General features: G+C 42.2%; 1 protein-coding gene across 3 annotated transcripts in view; it reads right to left on the reverse strand.

Annotated features, from left to right (window-relative positions):
- LOC118789792 (muscarinic acetylcholine receptor M3-like) overlaps window positions 1–18,462 on the reverse strand; it is a 106,845-nt gene that overhangs the window by 46,378 nt on the left and 42,005 nt on the right. For all 3 annotated transcript variants that reach the window (XM_036546432.1, XM_036546429.1, XM_036546431.1), the window contains exon 2: window positions 14,486–14,597. The gene's annotated coding sequence lies outside the window, so the exon portion shown is untranslated. The remainder of the gene's footprint in view (window positions 1–14,485; window positions 14,598–18,462) is intronic.

The raw sequence follows: 18,462 nt of genomic DNA on the forward strand, positions 1-18,462 counted from the left end.
CTATGAGAATAAGGTCTTCAGCATGAAGGGTCCACACAGAACAATGCAAGAAACGCCCATCTGAAATACGAATCACAGGAATCCACATAGACATCAGATCAGATACTGTGGGATCCTCTCACAGATTCAATATTTTATCTTGATGTATTAAAAACAGATTTAAATAAAAACCCCTAACCAATCAATACTTCAAGAGATCAGATTTCAAGGCCTAAACAATTCAGACAGAAATCGCTCCATACAGATGGAGTCAGACGTACTGGCCACACCCCAAAGCCACCACCAGGATACTCAGAGGCACCATGTCAAGGACAACAGGTCAATGCCATCCTGTTTGAGAATAATAAAAACTAAAGAAAAAAATATAGGAAAAAGCTTAGGATTCCCATTATCTTTTTACCAAACACACAAGTGTCTGATTCTTCAGTCTGATACAGATAGAAGATAAAATGGTAGTGAGATGGCAGTGAGGGAAAGGTCCAAAAGCATGTCCTTCTTAATGCCTGAATTTAACAAGGTTCAAAAATAGCTGGGTGAACTCTTTTACATGGGATATCTAAACTATGTCCCAATGAAATATGCATGCTTTGTTTTGGCTTATTTTTTACCTCTGGCAATTGTGCAAGACAGAGTAATTCACACCATTAAAACATCAGTGTCTGGATAGGAGTGTACAGTGCTCCTTATTTGGCTGAGAACTTGAACTACACAATGTTCCCCTCATAACTGCACCAAAGGAGAAGACGGTAGGACCGCAGGGCTCTGGGATATTCTACTGTCAGACAGCTCTCTCAGGAAGTCCTCAGCCAGACCACATCAGCTTTCGATCTCCAAATAGACTGTCACGCTGTGAAGCCAGCTCGGGCGTTTGTGTGGGGGGTGTGTATGCGTGTGTGTCACAATGCGCTGTGCAGTATGCATGGAGCTTTCAGTCAGACACGAAGCAGAAGTCACACTCCTTTTCCAGCCCAGAAGAGTTTATGAGCAGGTTCTGCCCGCCATGTGTCAGAAGGGAACCCCCTCCCAAAGCCATAACCTGCCATAATTCCCTAAAGAGCCCCCCCTCTGCACTCCCTCTCAGCTGTGGGGAACTGCAGAGTGAGGGGGGGGGGACCCATGATGTGCTCATAGCTCACATGAAATGGCCACCAAATTGAAAAGACATGCATCTGACAAATGAATGAAAAATAATAACTATACAAAGCAAAGAAGTAGGAAGCTGGCCGAACACGATATGTAACTGACTTCCATAACATGTGACCTATGGCTGGCATTTTCCTCATAGCCATAGGGAAGTATGTAATGACCTTCAGAAGGAAAATTATTTACTGATGAACTGATAAGGGAAACAAATGATTCTCAGGCAGCAGAATCAAAGCAAATAAATACAAAATAACTGAAAGCATTTTTGCGAATTCAAATATGCCAAGATGCCAAGACCTCTGCCAAGAAAAACCATCAATACACTACAATGGCAAACTAGCTCTTTTAATTACCTCACTGTTTTCCTTCCTTGAGCTTTCAGACAATTGTCAGACATTAACATAACTTTCCAGATGCAATTTTATCTGAGCAAAAAAGTCATCCAGAGTGAAAAGGAATGGTACTGAAATTATGAAGGAAGTGAGTATGAAAGTGAGTATTCCTTGTGGCACTGCAGATTAAGATTAAGAATAACAGAATTAAATAACAGTGTATATGTGCCTGATAAACTTTCCGTCTATTGATTTTGACCACACAAATCACTTAAATCACTTAAGTGTACATATCTTAGAACAATAACATTAAACAAATGAAAATGAGTGAGTGAGAGAGGCCTGATTGATCTGCAGAGTGCAGTGTTGGGTGAATTACCAAATGAACTCTGAAATGAGCAGGGTCCTTTGTGTCCCCCGTTAATCAATGGTATTGAATGTCATAAATTAAACATTAAGATTCCTGTGACCTCAAGACAGCAGGTGAAACCTCGTCAAACAGCTGTCAGAGCAGAACAGCCAGAAATTGTTTTATTTGTTTATAAGATGGTAATCTACTGTAATATATGCATATGTACTAAATTAACATTGTTACTTTTTATCTTGTACTACATGTACTTCTGAATTTCTGAAAACTACGGTTACTTCAAACAATCAGTTGGGATGTAGGTACAGCAATTGCCAGATAGAGAGAAAGATTCTGGAGGGCTGATTGACAATAGAAGATTAGTGAAATATGTATCCTTCTCCTGGCTCCCCATAAAACCTGTAGTCCTGAATCCATACATTAACATTCACAGCCCCAGGCACACCGGGTAGATGCTGTGGGCCTTCAGAGGCTCCTGACATTTACCCTTCATTTTAGAATCATCTGAGCGTCACAGTCTCTCTGAGCAAAGAGCCTGATGCATACAGTAACAGCCGGCAGACCTCACACCAGGCCAAAGAGCCTGATGCATGCAGTAACAGACAGCAGACCTCACACCAGGCCAAAGAGCCTGATGCGTGCAGTAACAGCCGGCAGACCTCACACCAGGCCAAAGAGCCTGATGCGTGCAGTAACAGCCGGCAGACTTCACACCAGGCCAAAGAGCCTGATGCATGCAGTAACAGCCGGCAGACCTCACACCAGGCCAAAGAGCCTGATGCATACAGTAACAGCCGGCAGACCTCACACCAGGCCAAAGAGCCTGATGCATACAGTAACAGCCGGCAGACCTCACACCAGGCCAAAGAGCCTGATGCATACAGTAACAGCCGGCAGACCTCACACCAGGCCAAAGAGCCTGATGCGTGCAGTAACAGCCGGCAGACCTCACACGAGGCCAAAGAGCCTGATGCGTGCAGTAACAGCCGGCAGACCTCACACCAGGCCAAAGAGCCTGATGCGTGCAGTAACAGCCGGCAGACCTCACACCAGGCCAAAGAGCCTGATGCATACAGTAACAGCCGGCAGACCTCACACCAGGCCAAAGAGCCTGATGCGTGCAGTAACAGCCGGCAGACCTCACACCAGGCCAAAGAGCCTGATGCATGCAGTAACAGCCGGCAGACCTCACACCAGGCCAAAGAGCCTGATGCGTACAGTAACAGCCGGCAGACCTCACACCAGGCCAAAGAGCCTGATGCGTGCAGTAACAGCCGGCAGACCTCACACCAGGCCAAAGAGCCTGATGCATACAGTAACAGCCGGCAGACCTCACACGAGGCCAAAGAGCCTGATGCGTGCAGTAACAGCCGGCAGACCTCACACGAGGCCAAAGAGCCTGATGCGTGCAGTAACAGCCGGCAGACCTCACACCAGGCCAAAGAGCCTGATGCGTGCAGTAACAGCCGGCAGACCTCACACCAGGCCAAAGAGCCTGATGCGTACAGTAACAGCCGGCAGACCTCACACCAGGCCAAAGAGCCTGATGCGTGCAGTAACAGCCGGCAGACCTCACACCAGGCCAAAGAGCCTGATGCATGCAGTAACAGCCGGCAGACCTCACACCAGGCCAAAGAGCCTGATGCATACAGTAACAGCCGGCAGACCTCACACCAGGCCAAAGAGCCTGATGCATACAGTAACAGCCGGCAGACCTCACACCAGGCCAAAGAGCCTGATGCATACAGTAACAGCCGGCAGACCTCACACCAGGCCAAAAAGCCTGATGCATACAGTAACAGCCGGCAGACCTCACACCAGGCCAAAGAGCCTGATGCATACAGTAACAGCCGGCAGACCTCACACCAGGCTTTGCATTACAAACGCAGGGCGTCTGCACAGGGCACAACTGTGGGGTTCAGACAGTCATATGCTGCTATTGGTAAGTAATTTGTGTGTTAAAACAACAAGTAAAACAAAAATGTTTTATGAAATATTTATGTATGCCTCTTGTAAGACAAATGGAAAATGATCTAAAATGACTTTTAATGAAAATAAGAGCTCTTCTACAAAAATTGCACAGCACTTCATTTTAAAATGATCATTTGATCATACCTAATTCTGGCTTGAAATAAATGTTGCATTTCCAGAAAACAAACAGTACATATATGAATATAAACTCAGGAAAAGTGCTCAGCTGGACATTCCAGTACCAAACACACACTAATTCACGGACTCTTCCAAGAACGATTTATAAACGCTTGCTATGTCCAGCCAGACTCTTCCTCCATGAGTTAACTTCACAAAGTAAAAGCCTGGGGGCCTTTAAACATCAAATGCGGAAAATTAGCAATCACTGGGCTCAGTGGTATATTAGTGATCATTGGGCTCAGTGGTATATTAGCGATCATTGGGCTCAGTGGTATATTAGCGATCATTGGGCTCAGTGGTATATTAGCGATCATTGGGCTCAGTGGTATATTAGCGATCATTGGGCTCAGACTCTTAAAGGTAATGGGAAGGATACCTGACAATTTTACAGGTACAAAAACCACACAAATCCAAATAACCCGTGTGAAAGTAATGATTTTGCCATGGGTGCAGTGTGCTGTAAAATTGCTTTCCCCAGGTACACACAAAAGCTGACCTCTGGCACCAGAGGTTAATAAAGAGAGCCTTGAGAAGCCTCCAGAGCACTGCTACCTGAAGTATTTCAGTGACAATCAGTGGAAAATGCCAGGTAGTTTGGAGCCTCCTTGGCCTGGGCAATGAAAAGGCAATTTATCACTCTGGGTAAATGTATCTCCTTTATAAAGATAAAGCAATGTAATCTTTATGAGGTGGGTTCACTTATCACTACACACACTGCTGTAGTATTACTATTATTAATACAGCTGTACAAAAATGACACAGCTGTGTCCCCCTTTAAGCCACAGAAACACAACATATCATAAACAACTTGGAGAATCTGTAGGTCCAGATTGCATTGCTGATTCTGGCATAGATTAGCATAGCCTGTAAAGAATTGATGTGATCACTAAAACAGGCTATACTAATTAAAGCCAGAATCATCAATTCAGTCGTCCAAATGTTTTCCAATTGAAGTTCCACTTGAATTCGGACACTGCAAATTAAAAACTTAGTTAACAGGCCGTAGGAGAGAGGAGTTTAAAGGGGTTCCAGAGGAAAACATGGAATTGACGCACACATAAATGCATCCTGTTAAAGCTGAAAAAAAAAATTAAACATGCAACACGTTCTATCAAAAACATTTTGAAATATCAATGGCAGGAGGAATTGTCCTCAAAATGTTTACAAACTGTTTGCACAGCCAGCCCAAGCATAATCCCTTTCTACCGTCTGCAGAGACAAGAAAGTACTGCCATGTTCACCAACCCTTTCTGTCTGCAGCAGAACCGGCTGCTTTGATCCTGTACTGCATGGCTTCACTCCCTGCCATGTGTCAGGCCTGACTGGCTCAGCCACCTCTGTGGTGACAACTGTCCTCTTAACTGAGATGGGTCTGCACTGCCTGTTACCCACTTCACCTTAATTAACCAGCCTAATCACACACAGCTTGAGTGGACATGCCTGAAGCATGCTGACTGGGCCGGTGACTCACCAGCTGCCCCGCCTTTGCGCATACATTATCTCAGTTTCCTGCACAGTTGTCCCCACATGTACGTCAGACTTGCCAAATGGGTTTTAAGCAGGTCTGCAGTTCAGCCAGCATATATGAAGCACTAATATGAGTTTTGTAGTTGTATGAATGCAAGCGTATGATCAGGTACAGTTTCTCTTGACCGTTCACACTGACAATTTTGGGTGTTGCTCCCTGAGGAGAAAAAGTACAGTTACAAAGCAAGATGGTACACTAGCAGCATGAAGTGAAGTGGCTCACACAACCCCTTTGTAAGAATCCTAAAAACAACAACACAAAGAAAGGTTATAGCAGACCTCCATATGCAAGCAGCATCAGCGTTCCCTGAGCTAAAGAGAGGAGGGCCAGGTAATTCCTGGGTTAGAGAGGAGGGAAAGGGACCCTTAGTGTTTAAACCCGTGTACTGTATAATGTTTTTACCTGCCTGAATATTGCCAGTTTTCCATGTTTTGTTTCTTTTGGCCTAGTATTCTACAGTATGGAGCCATGAGTCATTTCTCACCCACATCACTTCCATGCTTTTCCATTCTACAATCCCACATCTGGCTTTTCCTGAATGATGTGAGCTGCCCTAGAGTCTGTTACACACATCACTCAGGTGATATTCTTTTACATAGATCAAGAGTCAAACCTCTCAGCATCTCACCTTCAACACTGAGGCAACAGCTGGTGAGAAAACACTTAAAAGGCAACTCCAATGGCAAAATACATGACTTATGTACTGTATATGCATTTACTCACTTATGTACTGTATATCTCAGAGCCTGTATTTAGATTACTTAATATAGAAGCAACTAGATGGAAACTAAACCTTCGACAACAAAAAGAATTACAATTCATAAAGCTTCTGATTTCATATGTTTGTTTTAACCATGTTGTCATGATGTTGTTTACTTGTGTATCTGACGCTGATGAAGCCAAGATTTCTCTTCAGGGGCAGGGGGGCCCAGCCGCTTGCCTCTGTCAGGATGGGGGCTTCATTAAAACTGAAAGCTGGAACTTCTGTACACAAGTTAATATCTCTTTGAATTATTTGACAATTACATGTAATAATATTCTTATTCTGAAATAAATCTGTTGCTGTCTCTCTCAGGCTTTCCCCATCCAGTAATCTGTCTTGCATAAAGCAGATTAAACTCTTATCCTTGCTCTTTAAACATATCCTGTTTGTTTAAATCTTCACTGTTTTATGTGGATTTGTTTTCAAAGTTTTTATCTGAATCACAAATGTGTCTTACACTTTGAAATTATCCAAAGGTCTCAAAAAATTGTTCCGTACAGAACATTTTCTGAAAATACATTCAAAGAGATTGCCTCCTAGATTATTTCTCATTTTGAAACCTAACAACATAATGACATCAGTTCTGAAGTTTTAAAGACTTGTTTGCTGTGTTCTCATATTGAAGATATTTAAGCAGTTCATTTTCTGATGGTGACTTTCCCCAGCCTGAAGACTCTGCCGACTCTTCAATTAAAAATGATCTAGCCTGTTATATGCTAATGTCCTTCAGTGAAAAGGATGATAAAATTGCTATTAACAACCCTTTGTCAGGCTGGTAATGGAAAAAATCACCTAACTTTAGGTTCTTATGAAAAAATTGGCTTGTATTCAAATCATCATAAAAAATGTATGAAATATTACATTAAAATATCTGTAGTGGAGAACAATGAAGAAATGATTTCCCATTTTGCATGTACACCAAATAAAAAAAAGTTTGGTACTCTGTTTTCATTTATAATAAACATGGTGCTTCCAGGACCTGTCAGTATTGTTGCCATGAATCCAATTATATTTCTTGGCCCCTCAAAGACGTACCCCTTCAAAGATGTGCAATACAGACAATCCTTCCCAAGCAGTGGAATCAAACTGCTGCTCTTGAAAACTTCTCACTGGCTGAAACTGAAGAATGCATAAAGCAGGTCTCATGAATATTAGATCAAAAAAGATCCTCCAAAGACACAAATGACGGATCTTTCACCATAAATCAATGTGCTTCGCAGACTGCTGTACAAAGTTCTGTGAGAGGAATGTTAAAGGGGAAATTTAAATCATAAAGCAATGATGTTCCTCACCTTTAAAACAGCTCACAATTCCCACCTTGCACATTTCTGATACCACCCAGTGGTACAAATTTACTGAACAAATTTACTCATCTTTAAATGTAAAGGATTGGTTTTTCCATGCTGTGTCTTTCAGCCCAGCCATATAACATAAATATCAGTCGATCTGCAACAACTTTGTTCAGATTACAGACATTTTGAGAATGCACTTCAAGTCAGCAGTGCCTTGTTAGATTAAAGACATGAAAGATCAGTAAAAATAGAAATGTTTTCAAAGCTAAGAACGATGTGTGAAGGTGTAAATTATTACTGGTATTTTCCTTTCACACACCACATGTGGGGTTTGTAGTTTCCTTCAGGAGCTGTGGATCAGTACGCAACGATAGACCTCCCTTTGACGCAGCGGCCAGGAGAGGAGCACAGACGCAGGGAGAGAACTAATAAGAAGGAAATTAATGGACAAAGTTCAAAATAGTTTCTGCTGACAAGCCAAACATCAACATCTAACAAGGGCTTAATTTATGCAGGCCAAACAGCAGCCTGTCTATTTTCATTTGGAAGCCTGCTGGCATTTACAGAGGTAACACAGGCCACAGCTTATAGTAGGGCACTGAGTCAGTGTTTATTTGAATCATGAAAGTGTTAGCTAAAATTGAAAACTGCCTAACAAAGTATGATAGTTAATTTTCCAGTCAACCTCAAGATACTTCATACAGTACCCTGCATGACAATGTGTTAGCACTGCGAATCACCCCTTCTAAATACCTGCAGTAAACATTTCATTGGAGAGTTTAAGGGATGTTTTCACAAACACAGAATCAGCCACAGGTTTATAACATGGTAACGTGGGTAAATTAGGAGATTGTGATGTTGCTTCTAGTGTGAGGCTGCCAAGCTGTGGCAAGGAAGAACATCAAAGAAAATTCTTAAAGAAACCATATTTCTAGGTTATATAAAGCAAACATTTTGCTTGTAGCAACAACTCACATTCATATTTAAGTAGATTCTGACCCTATGTGCTGTAATCACCTGAACAGCATGGACCTGGGACAGTGAGTACCTGCAGGAGTGGTCATTAGGAGGGCAGAGACGGCTGCCACCTCACCCATGCACAGGAGTTGCTGCTGTCAGGACAACACACAGCATGGAGCTTTTCTGGAGCTGTTTCTGCATGCACTGTGCATGAATATGCATCTGTTCGTGATCATGTTTGTATGTGTGTGTATGTGCATGCAGGCCTGTGTGCATAAGTGTTCAGAATGATATGAATGAGAGTGCAATGCTCATACTCTGTACTGAGTCCAGATAAAGGCTTCAGTTCTCAGTGTCTCCATTGGCATGAGGCCACTCTGGCCAATGTTAGACACTCACCGCAAAAAAAATAAATGAAATAAAACAAGATTTCCCACAGCATACAAATAATTACTCCTCAGATAATAAGGGTTTGATGTGAAAAAATCTGGAATTATTCAATGATGGAATTAAACAGTTACACTTACATTACAGTTTAATTTACTTTTAAATTCTGCTGAAATTATGGAGCAAAGTTCCCATACTGCAATCTCTGCTGAACTTATGGAATTAAAAAAGAAAGAGAAACACTTCAGCTACAGAAATGCTGAATTATCAAGCCTCTCAGTCCAAACAACTAAGATGGAAGAGGAAAACGTGCCCTTTATGTGAATGACTTTATGTTCAGTTAGACCACATAGAAAATAGATAAGAAATAACAGGTGAAGAAAAAAAATCTCCATGGCTAGTCACTGAATGGAAACCAACTTTCAGTGCTTTTCAGGATAGGTTTTGGCAAGAAAATCCAAGAAGCTTAACAGTCTAACTGCGAAATACTGACGTAAGGACGTTCATCAGGTTATTCTGATAAATGCACTGGTCTTAAACGATCTGCCCCTACCTCACCATGCAATCTACACAGCTCCTAGTTCAGGCCCTGGTCCTCTCATGCCTGGTCTACTGTAACTCCCTCTTTTCTCCTGCATCAGGTATGACTAAAGAGAAAAAAAAATACGGGAATAAACCTAATGCCACATGCCGGGGACAGCTGTTATTGCGCTAAAAAAAGCTATTCGATGTATCGCGACGGCTATACCGCCCAGCCCTAGAATATAATATGTGTATGGCGCTAAGGCAATTCAACACATTGGCAACCTGACAGTTTCTGTGCAGTGCGTATACATTGTGTGTATATGTGTATATGCAGTATAAGTATACCTCCTCCAGCCTCCCTCCCACCTCCTCCACCACCTCCTCAACCCTGCCCGCCACCTCCTCCAGCCTCCCTCCCACCTCCTCCACCCTGCCCCCCACCTCCTCCACCCTGCCCGCCACCTCCTCCAGCCTCCCTCCCACCTCCTCCAGCCTCCCTCCCACCTCCTCCACCCTGCCCCCACCTCCTCCACCCTGCCTGCCCTTCTGCCTATCTACATATTATATACATGTATCAGCACTTATATCATCACATACTAACTACTAGTTACATAAGATATGATAGGATTTTCAAACCTTGTAAAACCATTCAGACATAAGCTGACTGCTTTGGTGGTATTGCTCAAGGGGATATAAATTTATTACCCAAAAAGAGGAATCAGTTATTGTGCAATTATAAACCAGAGTGCTCCAATAGCCATCTATTGATTACAAACACTCAATGTATAGATTACAGATTTAAAAAAATGGAAAAAGGAATCCACTTTTTGATGACATGTAAAATGATATTATTTGTCATGCGGGACTGTTGAAACTGGATGGATCACCTTTATCTCACTGTCTGCATTTTGCCGTGACACACCACCCTCTTCAGCTCTCCATCTGACAGGCTCGAGCAGGTGACCACTGAGGAGTATTAGGGGCTCAAAGGTCAGGGTTTGCAGGAGAACAGGAGCCCAGCTGACTGCACCTCCACCAATCAGGATGCGATATCCACACTATCCAGCTGATTAATGGCTGCAGCTCCAGCAGCTGTGCTAATATATTTATCCAGTGCTATGTGCGCCCTTGTTGTTCAATGTTTAATGTTTTGTGCCAAATGCATTAGTGTCCAGGAAACACCACAACCAAAACAAATGTGTCTGATATCACCCTGATGATCAGCGATTAGTGGTACATCAGTACAGTTACTTTGTCTAAAATTCGCCCCAACATGCTCTCCTCTGAGCCATACTCATTCATTACATCCACTTACTCTGAGCAGGAACTCAAGCGCATGGACTGCGTTCCCTCAAACACATCCATTAGAGACTCAAAGCCAGCAACCTGGTGTCTGCAGCCGGGAGACATGCAGCCAGTCACACTAAACCATGTGAAAGTGGTCTGAATGACCACACCAAACTATTGGTGAACCTACGAGATTACAGACTCAAGAAGGTCTTGCAGATTTTAAACATATAATGTAGGGCTGGGCGGTATATCTGTATATATATGTGGGAGCACACCTCCAAAATTCAGTGAAATGCTTCCGGGGCAGAAAAATATCACTTGTGTCTATATGTTGGTTAACTTACCTATTAGCTTTGAAAAACATAGCATTATGTTTTCACTCTTTATCTTTGTAGCCATGTGTTTCTATCTACCACATGGAAGCAGCATAGTGCTGTTGCTGTGATATCAACATTGAATAGATACGAGTGGCGTTTTTTTCCCCTTGGAAGCATTTCACATGGCCTCGGAAAACTGGAGGTGTGCTCTTGCATCAGGTATGATTAAAGGGGAAAAAAATACAGGAAGAAACCCAACGCCACATGTCAGGGATAGCTGTTATTGCGCTAAAAATAGCTATTTGATATACCACGACGGCTATACGGCCCAGTCCTAATAAAATGTCTTCTGTTTATACCTAACCATGGAAACTAACACTGATTTTAGATATTTTTCTGTAAGGCTATATTCAATTCATTTTAATAACAATAAAGTCGTGATTGTATTTTCTGTTATGGTGTTTAACGTGATAAAATGTATTCGTTTTCCACTTCAGGTCCATATGTAAGCATTAAAATATAATAATGGAAACACTTCTAACCACCACTTTAATCTTATTTTCTTGTTCCCACCTGGAGAGGGATCTTAGTGTGACTCACTGAGGCTACTGCAGAAGGGCCTCAGTCCTCCTGTAATTTCTTCTTACAATAAGAAAAAGAACACTTTATTGATCCTCAGGCAGGGAAGTTTGGGAATTTGGGAAATTCTTGACTGGGAAATTCTTGACTGAACGGCAAACCTCTTTGCTCTGAACAGTTTGCAAACACATACATTTTAAGTAATTTCTTTAAGGTCCTGTTTCTTTAGCGGCTGGTGAAACATTTTTGTGTTTGTTAACTCTTTGATGCCTTTAGCCCTGTTTGTTATATTAGACTTCTCTCACTGTGACAGCCGCTGCTCTCCTGCAGGAGACATGCAGTCCTCCTCACACGCAGCCAACGGCTCATTCTCACACTGCAAGCCACTCACTGCAGCTCAGTGAAGCTGTCTCTCATTGAAGGAAACGCACTACTCCACTGACATCATCCAATCAATGTGCCTGACGAATCACAGGGCACCTGGGAGCAAAGAGACAAGGAAACCCTGGCAGACCTTTCCACCACTGTCAGCAGAACCGAGCCGATCTGCTCTGCCACTGTAGGCTCCCAGTCACATGCAGCAGCTGACCAGCCAGGACTGACCGACATGTTGACCAATTGCTCTACAGCAAGATCACGTCCCTGAGATGCCACCAACTGTGTCTCTCCCAGCTGCCATTTCTAACTGCAGCGACATCCTTATATATATATTCCTTTCTTCAGAAACGTATTTGTTGAAAGAAGTGTACATCCTCTAACATTGTGTGTAAATAAAAATATCATCAATCATAAGGTTTCTTTTGTTCATCTTTACAGAATATTAGTTACAGTAGCCTGAGGCCTCTCCTGGGAAATTGCTTCCCTGAACTTCAGATTGAAAGGAAATGTTTTCTTGTCTGAACTGTCTCAAGTGTCTTCCTCATTAGCTGGAGTAGTTGAATTGAAGGACATTTCATTTTTGGTCCGATAAATGAAAAAATTCATTTTTTGAATGGATTTTCTGAAGGAGTGGCGAGATACATCTATAAGCACAGAGAACCCAGGCTTCTCTTTCTACCAATGTGATACTACAGTGTGTGACTAACGCACATCCTAGGTTAAATATTTACTATAAATCTACAGGCACATAGTTTTGCCCCTGCGGATGGACAGGATCAGTTTCAGTGAAGGTAATGAGAAATTCCTTGTCTCTGTTGTGAGGCAGTGTTTGGCCAGCTCTAACAGGCAGTTGGTGTACAGCACACAGCACATGACCCAGCAAAAGGATAAAAGCTCCTCTCCATCATTTCCTTCCAAGCAGAAACCAAAATCGCCCTAAACATTCCACATCCACATTACAAATAAACCAGCGCTCACACCTGTCTCCCTCGCACACCCACTCACTATCCCACCCTAAATCACATTCGAGATTCTCTCTTGCTGCACGGATCATGTTGAGTATTGATTCCCTGCCCTGCGACAGGCAACTGTAATCCCACAGAATGCTGCTCCCCTCCTCTTTGGACACGCAATCCCTATTGAGCACCTGGATCCACAGTGAGAGACAAACAGTCTTCATTAATGCTGGCCAGCCCTCCGATCGATCAGCCCCCCACCTTGCCCTGGGGCCCGTACCATAAGAACCTACACTCTCATGATGAGAATAATTTAAGATCGATATATTGTGATGTATATGTTTCACAGCTCCATGAAAGGACTGATACACTCTGTCCCCTAGGTGACAGGATCTTAACCAAATTCACATTTGCAAGATGCCACTGGACCATCAATTCCACTGGGAAAAGGAATCTGTGCAAAGTGTTAAAATCAACAACAGCATTACCCTTGTTGTCTGTCTTTCTCATTTCAGCAAAGAAAAGCCCTGCATTCATTTGACTATGAGAAACCTACCAGAAAAAATGGCAAGACATCTTTTAAACCAACAGTTTCAGGCTGGTATCAGTGAGAACATGCGGATTAAGTGTGTTTCCAGGCTGTGCTGCAAAGTCAATAAGCAGCTGTCCGAGGCTGTCACACATCAGAGTGAAATCTGACCAAACAGCCTCTGAGGCCAAATAAAGGCGTGTCTCCATGTCTCTGTGGGCATATGCAAGCGGCAGGGGGAACAGTAGCTGCTCACCTTCCCAGGACTGATTGAGCAGAAACCACAGGTACATACCCAACCTGCATATAAACTCAACAGGCTGATGCAATAATGCTATGCAATGCTTCCGTATACCACTCCACACAAATATAACAAACAACAGTATCATATAATAAACAGTATATATTCACATTATTCTTTTTGTTAATACTATATTTTATTTATCTAGTGTCTTCCCCAGGCTCAAGATACAGAATGTTATATATAATTTTTCAGTGATATTATAATTAAAAATGTCTTAAATAATAGAAAAAAACAAGGACAAATATTCTGGAGTAATAGCATTTTTTATCAAAAGCAAACTTTTACGCATCAAAGCTCAAACATTAAGATAGTGTAAGATTGTATTCATTTTTCTCCCTAAAAACTCACATCAAATATTGGCATGTGATACAACACTGCACTGTTTCATTTTCCAGTGATGAAACATCAACTTGAAACACAGAATACCCACTAATCTTAAAATATTTCTGTAATTTCGTTGTCCTGAACAATGATAAAGCTCTCTTATGTCTCTTCATATGGGCCCTGACACCATGTCACAAGTGTGTAAATGGCCAGTACTGTGAGAAAGCTGTGAGTAACGCATGAATAAGCTATGGAGAAATCTGTGAGTAAACCATGAGTAAGCTATGGGTAACCTTTTACAAAGGAAAACGCTGAGCTTCTTCAGTTGTCTGTTTTCAGCAGAGATTTCCAGTCACCTACCAAAGTCCTAGGAGTGATTTCGCTGGCGGTCACCTGGCGGTGCAGATCTGCTGGGAGTCCCAGCTCTCCCCTGCACTGACCTCCTCGCTTGACTGCCTCATAGCGTCTAAACCTGAGAGAGAGAGAGACAGAGACAGGAGCTGTGGGAACGCCTGCAGAAACCTGCCCCCCAGAGTCTACCTGCCCCTCTGCAAAGCAGGCTGGGAGCCAGCGAGCCCAGTGCAGTCACTCACAACCAAAACGTTTGTATTTGCTGCCACTGACACAAGAAATGCTACCACTACTAGCAATGTTACTACATTAACCATGTAAGACAGATTTACAAACAAAATTAAATATACCCCATCATCTTTCCAACAAACCATATAAAACTAAAAGCACCAGCTACAATAGCCAGCTATGTAAGTACTGCAAACTTTAAAAGAAATGTGTGTTTGAAAGTTAATGAATATGTATGAAACAGCCTTTCTATTTCAGAGCCTTTCAAATTTCAGCAGTTTTCAAACAAGACATAATGCATACAATGGCGGCACGCGTGGATGCAGCGGCTTTGTGCCCCTCTTTCTGATTTTTATGGATACATGGCTGAATTACAACATACCAGATACCACAATCGAGCTAGCATGCCGCTCGCTCGTTCATCCCGACAGAACAGCTGACTCCGGTAAGAAATCAAGCGTTTGGCCTGAGGGAGCCATCTCTCAACTCCAGGACTGTCTGATGGGCAAATATATTCCATTCTGTGCATTCAAAACAGACCTGGAGGTGTACACTTCATCTGTATTGTCATACATTAACTACTGCGTGGACAAACGGCTGCTCAGGGCCAGAGACTCGGCCTTTAAATCAGGAGACCTCAGCCTATAGCATCACCAGAGCGAACCTTAAGAGATATCAGGACTGCAAAAAACAATATGTTATATTGTTTATGTTTTGTACTTATATTGTTTAGATTCTGTACTTTTTTTATTGACGATATTTTATGTTGCTTATTTTTTTGTAAATATGTGTGAGGACTAAATATAAATGCACCGTTGGAGGTTGACACAAACTGCAATGTCATTGTGCAATGACAATAAAGTTCTTGAATCTTGAATCTTATGTGAGAGTATGAAGTGCTGCAATACCTCACTTCTCTCTCAGCTTATTCGTCCAGAAGCCCTTGTTAAGAACCAGTTCACCTTGAATACCTCGTTCTATCTACTACACACATCAAAGCATGCGTACTGGAAAAAAATTTCAATTTTTTTCTATTTTTTATCCATTTATACCTTATATAGACCTACCGGGTTGCTGCACACAGTTCATTCTGGCAGGAGTAAAACTGCATTTATTAGAACTCAGCAAGTCATCTTCAGGGAAAAAGAAATTCTCAAGATTTATTATCCATAGAAAATAATTACAGGAGATGGAACGGTTCCCACAGTAAAAATAACCTTCAAAGATGGGGGATACAGCCTGGTGCAAAAAGGACGGAGCAGACTGATGCTCCTTTATCAATAGACAGCAATTTCTGGATGACGTCCAGACAACTACTATCAAGAGAGGCCATCTGTGGACAAATAGCTTTATTTCATGTCGTCTTATTTCTGTAATTTTCTCTAATCATTAAGCTCTCAGACTCTGCCATGTTTCCTGTTTTTCCTTCCTGTAAGCCATCCTATTTAGCAGAGGGGAGGCTAGGTACCCGGCAGGGGCAGCGATGGAGAGAGGAGTGGATCGGTATGCAGTGTGGCCTTCATGGAAAAACAAACCTCTACATGGCCCAGGTTTCAGATCTCCATGTTCTAGTTACATTATCACGCAATCAATACTCATGTCTTATTTTGTGTTTGCTTTGATATTTGTATCATGATTTTTTTTTTAATAATCTGCATTGTGAAGATGGAAAAAGAACATCCTTGAACTGATATGTTGTTATAGATGTTATCCTGGAAAATAATAATAATGCATGGATACAGAGAATCATCTGTGTCCCTGAACCCAGAGAAGGGTTTCTCAAACATTCCAAGTCCAAGGCCACCAGTCTGAACCAAAGGTCATGGATTCTTTTATGTCTCTATTTAACTAATGAGGAGAACAGGATTTTTCTCTTTGAACTAAAACACTTACAGAGCATGTTACAATAACTGTTGTAAGGTATCATGAGGTAAAGCACGTCAGTACTGCTCTGAAATAAATAACTTCACAGAACATATTACACATTGTAGAACAATATATGTTGCACTATACATATTAGGCGTTACATATTCTGAAGTATTCATTTAATGATATTATTTAAAAAAGACGTTTTTCAGCAGGAACACCACTGCTGAACCACTCTTTCAGTTAAGATAGCAGAAGCCAATGAAAATGTCACTGTGACAAGCAGATGGACAGGTCAGTTAACAGGATTTCAGCTTCCTGATCCAATTAGGATATAGTTAATATGGCACTTATTATTCACAGAAAGTCAGCATGGTTGCTTATCCTTCAATAGAAAAACTCAAGGAACTTAAATATGTCCCGTTTAACAGGATACTCTAGTTGTGCTCCTGGTGTGTATGCCTAAAAGGACATATGATTATCCTTATGCCTGCTAAAAACGATTCTCTGTCAATAATGCAGCAATATATAAATAATATTCATGAGATCATATCACTTGAGAACAAACTTGTTCATTCTGATAATGTACCGCTTGTAATATAGCATAATCATGTGAAAAGCAATAAGTGTCCAGGAAATATAAGTGCAGCTGTCTGAAAGAGTAATGGCCTATTAGTGGCAAACAAACTAGCAGTGAAATCTGCTGGTCTGCCTCAAGGCTTAATAAAAATATAAAGGATTTCAATAACTACAAGAAAAAAACGTGTTATACATTGAAAAATAAACTAACACGCTTTTAACTTCAGATGGAACCTGTAAGTGCCCCCAGTGGAAGGGTCTGAGGGGAGTCTCACAGTGACACATCGCTGCTATGCTCTCGCTCCTCTCAGTGAGGGACGGTCAGGGTGTCCTGGGGCCTTGGATCAAAGATTCACCTTTGTATAAAAATCATATCTTTGCAGCTGAAGTCTTAGGAAGTCTGTCAAACAATGTTAAGAATCCCAAGGGCACAGCCTGGATTTAATGATCCATCTCTGACTCCAGAAAGCTCCATACTCCTGACTTTGCAACTCTCTGAAGCACTTCTGGAAGATTGTTATGTCCATACAAATATTTTTATGGGTCTTATAAGAATGCTGTACAGTCACAAACGGCTCTGGTGTAAGGAATGAAATGGTGAGACGTGTTCCTACTGTCTAACACCTGCTGCAAAGCAAGGCAAAGCAACCCTGGGAAAGCAGCTACACCCCATTAAAACACTGGATGTATCAAATGGATCAACCAGGACCCATTAAAACAGGATTTATAGCGGGGCAATAAAAAGAGATAGAGACTTCCTCTTATCCGAGGAGGGTAAAGCCAAAAGTGTTCTGGTTTTAGTGGTTCTGAAATGGTGGTACATTCAAAGGTTGAACCAAACTGACTAATTTAATCTCTAAAGAATAGCAAATTTATTCCTAAAATATCACGTCTGTCTGAAAAATAACATGTTTAAGTAACATGCTGTTGAGAATTTTAAAATTCTTAGTTTTTATGCTTTTAAGTTCTGAACACTGAATTGTATGGTTTGTATATCAGTAATAGAGTAACTGGAACAAAGAATCTGTATTTTCTGTAATGTTTTGTTACTATCCCCCCCCCCCCCCCCCCCCCCCACCCCACACGCACACGCACACGCACACGCGCACACACACACACACACACACGCACGCACACGCACACACACACGCACACGCGCACACACACACACACGCACACGCATGCACACACACACACGCACGCGCACACACACACGCACACACACGCGCACACACACACGCGCACACACACACGCGCACACACACACGCACACACACACGCACACACACACGCACACGCACACGCACACGCAC

This window comes from Megalops cyprinoides, chromosome 15 (assembly GCF_013368585.1).
Source record: "Megalops cyprinoides isolate fMegCyp1 chromosome 15, fMegCyp1.pri, whole genome shotgun sequence".
In the NCBI taxonomy this organism is placed as follows: Eukaryota; Metazoa; Chordata; class Actinopteri; order Elopiformes; family Megalopidae; genus Megalops; species Megalops cyprinoides.